The sequence below is a fragment of the Lipotes vexillifer genome, unplaced genomic scaffold (assembly GCF_000442215.2).
Source record: "Lipotes vexillifer unplaced genomic scaffold, Lipotes_vexillifer_v1.1 scaffold283, whole genome shotgun sequence".
NCBI classification, from domain to species: domain Eukaryota; kingdom Metazoa; phylum Chordata; class Mammalia; order Artiodactyla; family Lipotidae; genus Lipotes; species Lipotes vexillifer.
Genome location: NW_006789004.1, coordinates 717,777 through 730,706, shown reverse-complemented (window position 1 = coordinate 730,706; position 12,930 = coordinate 717,777). Strand labels below are relative to the sequence as shown.

Sequence of the window (12,930 nt, the reverse complement as noted above, 5' to 3'; positions counted from 1 at the left end):
GTATTGTATTTTCATGTTACCATCAAGATAATTCACTGAATGTTACTGTGAGTTTTATCAGGACAGAAACTGTGTCTTAGACATCTTTGCATTCCCAGTGCCAATGCACAGTGCCAACACACAGCAGGTGCTCAACAAATACTTACTGAATACAAGCAGTCTTCATTCTCTCGTCCTGGAAATGCCCTTTCCTTTTGTCTCCTTGTTTCAATGGTGTAACCTCCTTGTTCTTCTTTATCCTGCTTCCTACAAAGTCCAGTCTTTACCCTGGTTTCCCTACCCATGTATTTCGAGGTGGGGGGAACGTAGGTCTGAGGGATATATTTGTATCATAGGGGTCATCTGGCTGTCACTTGTCAAATACAGATCTGGAATAATACTCTAGGCTTCTCTGTGGGTCACTGCTCAGCATGGCCAGCTTTTCCAGGCCACCTGAGTACTCTCAGTGCCAATTCTTCCTAAGTGAGGACACCGACTCTCCTTTAATTTCCCAACACATGGTCTTAGGCAAACTGTCTTGTTCAGCAGAGTTTTACCCAAGGCTTGGGGCTACCAGAGGGGAGTTACAACAAGGAAGACCCATAAAACCTGGTGTGAGCCATCATTGCTCCAAAGTCCATGAAGTCTCAACTTGTCCTTTCCAAGCAGGATCTGCACTTTACCTTTGCATTACCAAAGGCATAGTAAAATGTCAGAGTCCCCAGACCAAAAGAAAAAGAAAGAGTACAGTCTTCCTGTCTTCCATAATATAAAATCTCTACCTCTGAAAACCAGAAAACTGCTATTATCTTTAAAATAGAAAATTTCACTCACCATCAATCTTTCACAAACATTGTATTCTACGTTCAGAGTACTGTCCTACTGAAATGAATAAATAAATGAATGGATGAAAGAATAAACCAAAAATATCTACACAAAGGGATTAAATAAGGCTTTAGGAAAGGCACGTGAGAGAAGGAATCATTTAAACCTACAGGCAATGGGGAAACTCATTCCAGGAGAAAGAATACAGAGCATTGGTCGGAGGCCAGCAAACAGAAACTTTCTGGCACTTTCTAGGAAAACTATGGGAGATAGTTTAGGAGCATCAATCAGGAGCAGTCCGACTGGAAAGTGAGTAAGATCCCTTCCAGCACTGACATCTACTCCAACTACAAGGGAAGTGATTTGAATTAAAATGTGTATTTAAAGTGATAGGCAAGGGACTTCCCTGGTGGTGCAGTGGATAAGACTCCACGGTCCCAATGCAGGGGGCCCGGGTTTGATCCCTGGTCAGGGAACTAGATTCCACATGCATGCTGCAACTAAGAGTTCACATGCCACAACTAAGGAGCCCTGGAGCCGCAACTAAGGAGCCCGCCTGCCGCAACTAAGACACGGCACAACCAAATAAATAAATATTTTTTAAAACATAAAATGCATTATCATTTAATAAATAAATAAATTATAAAAATAAAGTGGTAGGCAATGGCAAATCTCTCAAGGTTTATGCTTAGTATCATATCATTTGTGGGTTGCTAACTTTTGGTAGAAAGAGTTGCACTGAACCGTGTCATCAAATTAGAAAAATGATGAAAGAAAAAAATGCCAAAATGTTAACAGTGTCTGCCTCTTGGTGGTGAAATTATGATTGAATTGTTTTTGTTGTTCTGTTTTTAGTGCTGCATCTTTATACATTTCTGCATGATGTCCCAAAAATTTTTGCAAGCATTTACCATTTCATGATAAATCTAAGGAAAACATTGCTACAATATTCATAATTTTTAAAACAAACTCTAAGGAAAATCTGTCAAATTAAAAGAAAGAGTACTCATTTAGCAAACTTAGCCCTTTCTAATGGTACGTTTACTGAGAAGGTAATTCAGCTGCAAAAAGCATTACCTCTCAAAAACTGCAGAGAATGGCAATGACCAAGTCAGCATTAAAATCCAAAAAGTTGTATCTCCTATGCCCAAGCCACCTTATCTTGATGAGGACACAGAGGCATAAGTATTCCTTTGGCAAATCTTAGCAAGAGCCAGAGACAAGCAGGATATCATGGTGTGGGGGAGGTTTGCTTCATCCCAGGAACACATTTTTCTAGGAGTTAAATCCTAGTGGCATCTGTGTGCAAAGAGCAAGTAAACTTACTTGCAGGATACTGAGAGTACCTAAAAAAGAAATTGTACTGGAGATTCCAAATAACTGAAGCCCACGCTAGAGGAGGAATGAACGAGTTCAAAACGACATGCTTCTCAGAAAGAAAGCTTTCAAAGAGGTATGAAAAAAGGAAGCCATAGAGTTAGAATGTGGCCTGGCCCATGGGGTGAAAGAAATCCCTCATGTACTTGGGAATCATCATCAAGATTACTGCTGGACTCACATGAAGAGCATGAGGCATCATTTGGAAGATGGGAGCATCAACATGAAATAACTGAATGAGCCTAAACGTGAGAAAACAATGCCTGGAAAGGAGAAGACAACGGAGAGGCCATGTGATCATTCAAAGTGAACACGTGGATCATTGCAGCTCTATTTACAATAGCCAGGACATGGAAGCAACCTAAGTGTCCATCGACAGATGAATGGATAAAGAAGATGTGGCACATATATACAATAGAATATTACTCGGCCATAAAAGGGAACAAAATTGGGTCATTTGTAGAGACATGAATGGACCTAGAGAATATCATACAGAGTGAAGTAAGTCAAAAAGAGAAAAACAAATATCATATATTAACGTATATATACGGAATCTAGAAAAATGGTATATATGATCTTATTTGAAAAGCGGAAATAGAGACACAGACATAGAGAACAAATGTACAGATACCAAGGGGGAAGAGGGGTAGTGGGAGGAACTGGGAGATTGGGATTGACACATATACACTATTGATACTATGTATAAAATATACAACTAATGAGAACATACTGTATAGCACAGGGAACTCTACTCAATGCACTGTGGTGACCTAAATGGGAAGGAAATCCAAAAACGAGGAGATATATGTATATGTATAGCTGATTCATTTTGCTGCACAGTAGAAACTAACACAACATTGTAAAGCAACTATACTCCAATAAAAATTAATTTTTTTAAAAAAGTGAACATGTGGAGGAGGCAAAGGTCGATGGTGAGATGGGAAGAGCTGCTAATGGGATGAACTGGATGAAGGATGAAGTGAGCACAGGGACAGAGGAAAGGGAGCATCAAATTAAGAGGTCACCGTACCATACACAACCTTCTCTGTAAAGGGACTCGGCCACCAGCCAATAATTCTTCAAGATAAAGAAGAAATTATCTGCCAGTTTTGAGCTCTGTGGCTGTCATAGCTCGTAGCTAAGGTCCCAGCTTTTGATCAGGTGCTCCAGATCAGCACACTTCAATATAGACACCAAATGAAATTTTGAAATAAAATAAGTCAGTGAATTCAGGCCACATGTCTGAGTCTTAAAGCAAAAAGTAGTAGCAAACATTGAGGGAAACATTAGCTTAAGAAACACAGGTTAACAATCCAAAGGGTTCTCTAGGTCAAAGGAGGGGTCATACTAGGGCTTTGGGCTTAGTCACTGTGGAATTAATTGCCCTGTCCTGGGCATCCAAACCGATGGCAAATCCCTGAAAAAAATGTATTAAGGGAATCCCAATTCTACAGAGAGAACTGAAAAAGAAGTCTGCACATAAAATGCAAAAAGCATGGGGAGAACTCATACATTTTCTTATTACCCTCAGGGAAGAGAGAAAGAGGTTGATCAGCCCTGGAATACCGAGAAAAGGGGGACTTAACCAAAGATAAAACAAAGTCTATGCCTCAGTTACGTAGCGACTCACAAGGCAAATAAAAGTTCTTTTTTCTTTCAATTGATTTTATACCCTCAAATGACATTTATAATCTACCTGCACTAAAGTGGGATCTATTCATTCTATATCACACATGAACTAACATATGCAAAAGAAGTTACATAACAATATACACTGAAGAAGCAGGAATAATACCTGGTCCATAACTGGTACTCAATAGACAGCATATAGTCATTCACTTATTTATTCATTTATTCAATATTTATTGACCTTCTACTATATGCAAGGCACTATTCTAGGCACTGAGAATTCAGCATTTAAAAAAAAAAAAGGACAAAGCCCTCATGGAGCTTGCATTCCAGTGGGGGAGACTGACAAATATGCAAATAATGCACATAACAAAGGCAGAGAATAATGAGTGCTATGAAAAGAAAGAAGCAGATCAAGGAGACAGAGAGTGCCTAGGGGTCTCTTTAGATAGGGCAGTTGGGGATCGCCCTGAGGAGACAATCAGGTAGAGACCTGCATGAAGTGAGGGAGCCAGTCACATGGAGACCTGAGGAAGCATCACACAGAAAGAGGGCAAAATAAGGCCTTGAGTCAAAGACCAGCAAGGAGGTGAGTGAGGCAGGATCAGAGTAAGGGAGGAGAGAAAGGTGGGAAACCGGCGGGAAAGGGAGGTGAGTGCCAGGGTTTGATGGCCTTGGTTGGCCAGGAGAAGGACTTTGGATAGTATTTCAAATGTTGGGGGAAGCCATTTGAGGGTCCTAAGCAGGAAAGGCACATGATCGGATTTCTATGTTAAAATAACCACTCTGACAGGTTTATAGAGAGTGGAATGTGGGGGGGTATGGGAGCAAGAGTAGAAGCAAGGAGAAAGCTGGATCAAGGAATGAGAAGAGGGCCTTGCAGATGCTGCCGCCTGGAGCCTCTCCCACTGCCTAACCATGGTCAACCCACCGTGTTCTTCGACATTGCCATCGACAGTGAGCCCTTGGACTGTGTCTCCTTCAAGCTGTTTGCAGACAAAGTTCCAAAGATAGCAGAAAATTTCCATGCTCTGAGCACTGGGGAGAAAGGATGTGTTTATAAAGGTTCCTGTTTTCACAGAATACTGTAATTCCAGGATTTATGTGCCAGGGTTGTGACTTCACACACCATAATGGCATTGGTGGCAAATCCATCTATGGGGAGAAATTTGATTAAGAGTTTCATCCTGAAGCATATGGGTCCTGGCAAATGCTGGAACCAACACAAGCTGTTACCAGTTTTTCATCTGCACTGCCAAGACTGAGTGGTTGGATGGCAAACCTGTGGTCTTTGGCAAGGTGAAAGAGGGAATGAATATTGTGGAAGCCATGGAGTGCTTTGGGTCCAGGAATGGCAAGACCAGCAAGAAGATCACCACTGCTGACTGTGGACAAATCTAATAAATTTGACTTGTGTTTTATCTTAACCACCAGACCATTCTTTCTGCTCAGGAAAGCACCCCTTCACCCACATCTGCTCGAAATATCTTATAATCTTTGTGCTCCCACTGCAGTTCTTTGGGTTCGATATTTTCCTCATCCCTCTCCAAGTTTAGCTGGATTGTAAAATAACTTTATGACTATGAAATAAAAACTAAACAGAAAAAAAAAGGAATGAGAAGAGGATGATAGCTCAGGAGATGAAACAGAAGGCATCTTCCATTTCCGCAAATAGAGGGTCCCCAAAAAGTATCTTAGCCAACTTGAATATACGATTTCCAGAATGTGAATTAAATAGTCAAATTTCTACTTAGAGAAAGCTACTTTTTAATTTCATTCACATACATATTTAAATAAAATCCACAGAATCAATCTAGAATTACCAATTTACAAATATTTCTTCTTTGCCAATCTCACGTTACATGAAGTAATTTTAATAAAACTCATCATAAGCATGTTTGACATCTTTTTAGAGCCACTTTTTGGGTCACTTCACACAAATTCCTAGGGCAGGCCATCTTCACTTCCCTCTACGCCTGTTTTGAATCCGTGTATGATACTGTAGCTGAATGCTTAGCCCAAACCACAAATGCCTGTTGGTGAAGATTTAGATTTTAAAGTAGAATTTATATCAGAATGTAGATTCTTTGAAATCAAGGATACTGTTTTCTGAACTATTGTATCCCCAGTGCCTAGAGCAGGGATCAGCAAATATGGCCTATAGGCCAAATCTGTGAACATAGGTTTTATAAACAGTTTTATTGGAACACCGTCAGGCCTATTAATTTGTGTATTGTCTATGGCTGGTTTTGCTCTGTAACAGCAGAACTGAACAGTTGTGACAGAGACTGTATAACTTGCAAAGCCTAAAATATTTACTATCTGGCCCTTTACAGAAAAAGTTTGCTGACCCCTGGTTTAGAGCATTGTCTAGCACATAGTAGGCGTTCAACAGAAATTTGGTATTGACTAAATAGCTATAAGAAAACTCCTTATTTTCTGAAAAATAATTTGCAGAAAGGAAAAAACAAAACCTTATACTCTGCAGTATTTGTCAAATTCTTCCTCAAGCGCCCTCCACACTGGCCCCTTCTAGTGGTTCTTTTCAAACACTAAGTGGCATGAAAGCCTTTCTGTCTGGTTCCTAAGGGAGCATTTTCTAAGGCAGCTCTCCTTCCCTCCGCACCATGAATAACTCTAAAGACATCACTTCTCTCTTCTGTGCCTCCATTTTCCACAACTTGAAAACAGAGTGTTTGTGAAACTCACGGATCAAGTGTTTTCAGAGAAAAGGAACAGCAGTAGGAGTGTTTGACTTTTATATCTGGAAAAAGCAAAGGGGCAGGAGCACGGGAAGCCCATACACACACAGAGGGGTGGAAGGGCCAGTCAGCAGCTTGAGCCAGGAGAGAGAGGGCCCGTGGAAAGCAGCTTTAGAAAAGGGATTTCTTTCTCCATGTGTGCAAGATACTTTATAAAAGCATGCTTTGAAGGGGTCCTGAAACTCTGTTCCATTCCATGTTCAAAAGCTATGTACACATTTTCTGATTTTTACCGTATGCAGGCTCTCTCAGAAAAGCGTTTCCAGTGTTCCTATGGAGGTATGTTGGAAAGGTTTGCAGGTAGCTCAGCCTAGCTAAGGCTCTGTCAACAGCCGCACTGCTGGATATAAAATCAGCTGAAAGAATGCCAAGCTAGAAAACTGACAGAATGGTGATTGCTTTATTTATTCTTGTAGAGCAAAGTGGAAATTACCTCCCTCTGTTGAAAGAGAATCTAGTCTTAAGAGGCAGAGAGCCTATATTTTTTGGCATTGTAAGGGCTCAAAATTGTTCTGCTTTATCCTGTCTCTTTTGTCTTCTGCCACGTGGAAAGGAACAGAGAAGAGCTCTGGGAGAAGTGAGATGAACTCTTTTAAAGTGTTTTAGCAGCAATTTGTACAGAGGACGGACCTCAGAGTGATTTTCTGTCAGCTGAACTATTGCCGGGGGCAGCAGGGAGAAGCTGTGAGGGCTCTTGCGGCCAAGCCTGAAGACCTGAAGGTATAGCCCTGCCCTGGAGCATCCTACACCACGACAGACTTCACGGTCAGTGAGCGAGGAAGTCGTCTATGAAAGTCAGGCTGGTAACCGAGCCGCACTTTCCTCATTAAACACTGTAAAGAATTAACTCAGAATGTTAGAACACCTAGGGCAAAAAAGGTCACCTTGGCATGGGATCCCCTTGAGGCAGACCCCAAATGAGGCACAGGGTGTATACTTGTGAGGCACAGGAAACACCTGTAGGCAAGTGACAAAGTGAGACCTGGCAGGGAAGGAAGCAATAAAGGGTCAGAAAGCAAGCCACCTACACTGTGGACAACTGGGGCTTATTCCCAGGGAGAAATTCTGGGACATTGTATAAAACAAGAGCCACTGGGTTATCCCACCCAAGGGGCAAGGGAGCTGAGCTCAGTGATTGATTGACAGTTGGTGGAGGCTGTGTTAATTCCCCCAGCACTCGCACCCTGGGCGAAGAGATGCAGATGCTGGCAGCTGGAAGCAACAGGGCACCTTAATATGGTAAGTTCCAATGGATATGGGTGGCACAGCCACCACATCTGCTACAGAGCTTCTCGATAAAAGTTTCCTCTGGTCTTTTCTTGCCCACATGTCACTCCTTCGTATACTTGGAAGCAGGAAGTTGGCTGGGATGGAGTAGTGACATCTGCCACTTTCACAGGGCCCATTAGCTTTTGAATCAACTTCCTGTGTCTGGGGAAAATCCCCACATTGTGAATCCAACCTCCCCAAACTAGAACACAAATGCCCAGCCTCCCTTGCAGCTAGGACACAGGCCTGAGGTTTAGGCTCTACCAATCAGGCACACAAAGATGACACTGTTTGGGGGAAGTATGCAGTGCTGATGACAGGCTGATGGGATATCCCTTGCTCCTGGAGAAAGGAGTGGCAGAGACATGTAGTTTGGGGTGGTGGAGGCAGCGATACCTGTGGAGGTTTTCTGGTAGTTCAAGGTAGAATTTCTAGCACAAAACTGGCAACTAGCCCACTTTGATCTCCATTATATTGCAAACTGCTTAAGGGCAGAGAGAGTATTTTGTTCATGGCAGTAATCTATCCTGTACCCCTCCCCACAGTACACACACACATACTCCAGGAAAACTGCTGTGGCACACTGTAGGTCCTTTAAAAAAACATGTTTTTTTAAACATGTTACATGTTTCTCTCTTGGCATTCAGTACACAGTGGGTTATTTTGTGCTGAATTCCTTGCTCCCTGCAGGCTCAGAACATCAAAAGTAGCCAGAAAAATCTTAGAAAGATGTATTTTCAGAACCAGAGGCAGCCATGCCTTAAACACCACCCAAAGGAGGGCACCAGCCTGGGCCCACAGAGCCCACAGCTGTCTCTAGAGAGTCAGGAAAACATCCCAGGTCAACTCCACTGGTTTGCAGAGAATGTCAGAGTCACAAGATGTTTGAGACAGGAAGGACTTCAGGGGTCCTACTGCCCAACCTCTTCAATCAGTAGGTGAAGAAACAGAACAAGAAGGGAGAAAGTGACTTGCTCAAAGTCATCCAGATGTTCTGCCCAAGAAGGGCCTGGAGCCCCCAGCCTTTCTCCACTCGATCTCATTCTGAGAGCATGGCCTGGGGAGGTCAAACCACTCTTTGCAGTGTCTGAGAAACCCTTCCATCCTCTTCAGGGCCATTGGGAAACCAAGAGTGAACCTGGCAGCAGCCTTTCCCCAGAAATGCCAGGTGATGGTAGGGACAGTGACCTCAGTGATAGGTCCCTCAGCACTCCCTCAGCATCCCCATACCCTACTCTGCCCCCAGTCAGTCACTCTAACCCTTCATTTATCACCCCAGAACTTGAGAGTGAAGCCAGAATGAGAGAAAGCCACCATTACTGGGTGTCCCCCACACCACCCTTCCTGCCCATAATCTCTGGGTAATGATTCCTTTTGCCAGAAGCCCAGCTCCCGAAATAGTGTGGTGTATTGGCAGAGGTCCAGGAGCTAATCGACATGGCAGCATTGTGTCTTATGACCCGTTTTAACTGAGCTAATTTAGAATTTACCTGACCAAGAGTACCATAAAATGTACTCCTCATGATGAGACTGTTAATTACCACAGGATGACTGCCTGTGTTTGGCAGCTGGGGGGAGAACTGGAGGGGAAAGGATGGTCTCCAGAAATAATCCTTCCCTCTGCACCAAACAGGAATTAAATGTGGGAAAGGGCAAAGGGGATGGACAGAGAGATTCACCCACAGGAACTAAACAGGGTTATAATTAGTTTGTGTGTTTGCAGGTGTCATCTTTCACCCTCTGCCCGGGGAGGAGACTGCTAGTAAGCTCAGAATCCTTTGTGTCTCTTGGAGAAGGGCGTGAGATCCTTGGGGTGTTAAAGCAAGAGCTGGAAGCAAGATGACTGCTAGAAGCAAGGCAAGTGAAGTCTCTGCTGTGCAGAAAGACACCTGATGCAATGACCCCCCGAATATAACACTGTTTACTGATAGCTGCTCCCCACAGCTATTACAGAGCTGCCTGAGAGCATCCTAATTAGTGAGGGTTGTCAGCACTCCCATTATAATCCCCAGCTGAGTGAGCTGTTTACCTCAGCCACTTCAAGTCACAGCCTCTGAAACACAGCCTTAAGTAGCCAGTCTCAATTTGTTTTTACCCCGTGCCTTATTCCAATAACTCCATGTTTCATAAGCATATCAAATGTATATTTAAGCAGAGCAATCTCAAATCATATAAACTGGATTCTCACAGCTGTCTTATTGCTGAGATATCTATCATTTTACAAAAATGTCCTAAGTATCTTCTATCCAAATATGTTTAAGATAGGACTTATAAGTTAGATTCAAAGTATTTTTTCCCACCACTTCATTTGCTGTTTTCTCTCAGACTGGCTCAATATACTGGGAATTGACCTTACCACAGTGGTTCTGAGTAAGCAGGAATATGTTCCTGCTTTGGGCTGTATTAGAGTATAGTCTTGTATATTAGTCAAGAACTGTGTTCTGTGAATTCATCCTAAGCATGCTCTCCTTAAAATTCATTCATTCATGAAACCCATGTGAAATTTGGACTGTGTGAGATATTTAATCTTACTGTTATGCCATAAACCTTACATGACATGATCCTCCTTGATGTAAAGACCAGCCTTATTAAAAGTAACGGTGTCTTGCATTCTGAATCAAGACAGCACTTTGAAGAATAGGAATAAAACTCAAACGGGGTGACATAGGTATAAAAACGTGATTCATGTGGATACAGTCTTGTGAGCACTGCCTCCCCCTCTCCACTCTCAGAATGCCCCTTCTCCATAGCCACAACTGTCAGGAGAACTCTAGGGTGAAGGGGTGTGGAGGGGGATCCTTATTTTCTTGAAGTACCAGGCAATACCCTAGGTAAGTATATCAAATGTCAGGCTTCCCTTAGGCAGTAACCTTAAGAGCTGACCTACGCTTAAGGCTGACACCAAAACCAGTGGTTTTGTGAAAAGAGAGAAGTCCAAAAGGAACTAAGAAAATAGAGTCCACATTGAATCCTTTTTGAGATCAACGTAAAATTAGGATTAAAGATGCTTGATATGGATTCATCTATTAAACAATGCAAGATCATTAACAATAATCAAATCAATGTAATTTCACTTTACAGAGTCATAACCTACCACTTCAAGAAACTGAATATCATTTTTAAACTTTGTGTTGTAGGGATTTTAAAACATATACAAAAGCAGAGAGAATAGTTTAATGAACCCCATATATTCATCACCCAGCTTCAACACTATAAACTCCTGGTAAATCTTATTTCATCTCTACTTGCCATCACCACCTCTACTCGCCCATCCCCGATTATTTTAAAGCTAAATTCAGACTATTTCAAGAAATTTAAACAGGAATTTCACCTGCCTTAGAAAGTCCATTCTGGATGGATCGCCACCTCTAGTTAGTGCACTGGGCGTACCCCCTGCTACACTCTCACACCCCTACCACCCTCAAGAAGGCCTCACAACTGACCACTGCCACCAGAGATGTCCTCGCAGGGGTGTCTTCAAACACACTATGAACCTCATCAGTGGCCCAAAATCGAAGGAAGTGACTAGGCGTCCCAAGTAAGAGCAACTACCAGATGAATCTTACAACCTGAGGGACAGCACTACTCTTGGCCTAAGAATGGCCCTCATAAGCCAGCATGGGACAGCGTTTCCCAGTCACTATGGCAACGGTAGCAAATGCTCTATTATCAATGAATTAAAAACAAGAAAGCATCATCCTTACCACTGAAAAGCTCATTCTCCCTAAAACAAAAACAAAAAATAAACACTCACATGTGCTTTGTGAAAAAGTATAGTCTTTATTCTGGAGAGTAGTATCATTGCAATGAATCCCCCCAAAACAATTTTTTTAAATACAGCTTGTACTATGATACCAAAAGCTGGAGACTCCCATGTCCTCACCACTATTTATATATTTGAGACTATTCTTTCCAGAATCATATTAGGAAGACAAGCAAAGGAAAAAACACATTTGCACCCCCTGAAAAGCAACTTAACTTACTCCTCAGAGTATGTAGAAACTTGAAGATGTAAACAAATGTGTGAAATAAATGCCTAAGGTGGTAATAACCATTGAGAATTTTAAGGGTCTAAAAATATTTTTTAAATCAGCAAGCCGCTGACCTTGGCACATTAGCAGCTATTACTATACTAAAATGATCTGCCAGGAAGGCACAGAAAAATCAAAGACATTTTCCACTGGGAAGCAAACAAGTTTGATTATCAAGATGAACCTGTACTAAACATAATTTTCCCCATCAGGGCAATGGTAAATGAAGCCATTAATGAGCAAATACATGTTTTTAGATGACATTCCAGAAATACACATTGAAGAAAATATGCATCCACAGAATAGCTAACTTGGAAAGAAGGAACGAATTTGAGATACTGGTTAGTAGGAAAAAAGAAAGGAGACCTTCTTCATCAGCCTTTGTCAATCACCACCTGAAACACAAGGAGAATGGCAACACCAGTAACCAGGCCTTGTCAGCAGGGAAGGTAGAGATAAAGGAGCCCTAGGAGTTAAAACCCTGTTTCCTATGTCTGGAGGTAGTGCAATCTGTATACCAATCACTGAAGTCACCTGAGGATTGCCCGTTGCTGACAAATGTAGATGGACAGATATGTAAAGATGATGCGTCATGAACTACAGCTGATGAATTTCCTGCAGAAGCCCCTGTACTCACATCAGAAATGTCAAGAGGTGACAGAGCTACATCACACTGAGTCTGGCAGTTTAATTTGGTGTCAGCTATTAGTGTCGACTCTCAGCGCTATTGCCATTCAGTGTTTCTGCTGGCAAGGTGACACAGCCTCAGAGATCGCTAAATTTCTTTGTTGAGTGAAAGAGAGGTTGCCTGGTTTGTGCAGTAATCCCTTGCTGAACAATGGGGATTGCCGAGGGGCCAGGGAAGGAAATGGGGGGAAAAAGGTATTCATTTCACAGGGTTCCTTTAAAACACTTTTTGCATAACTTCAGGTAAGGATCCGATGACTTTGTTGGGTAAAAAGCAAATGTCTGGGACAAGGATGATTTATGTTGAAGGTTTGGCTTGGCTGAATTAGAAGCTGCTGAGTGTAATGGCATCACGGAAGTACTCTCCCTAC

The 12,930-nt window shown here is 42.3% G+C and overlaps 1 pseudogene; it reads left to right on the top strand.

Annotated features, from left to right (window-relative positions):
- Window positions 1-4,728: 4,728 nt before the first annotated feature.
- LOC103090320 (peptidyl-prolyl cis-trans isomerase A pseudogene) lies at window positions 4,729-5,211 on the top strand (annotated as a pseudogene).
- Window positions 5,212-12,930: the final 7,719 nt, after the last annotated feature.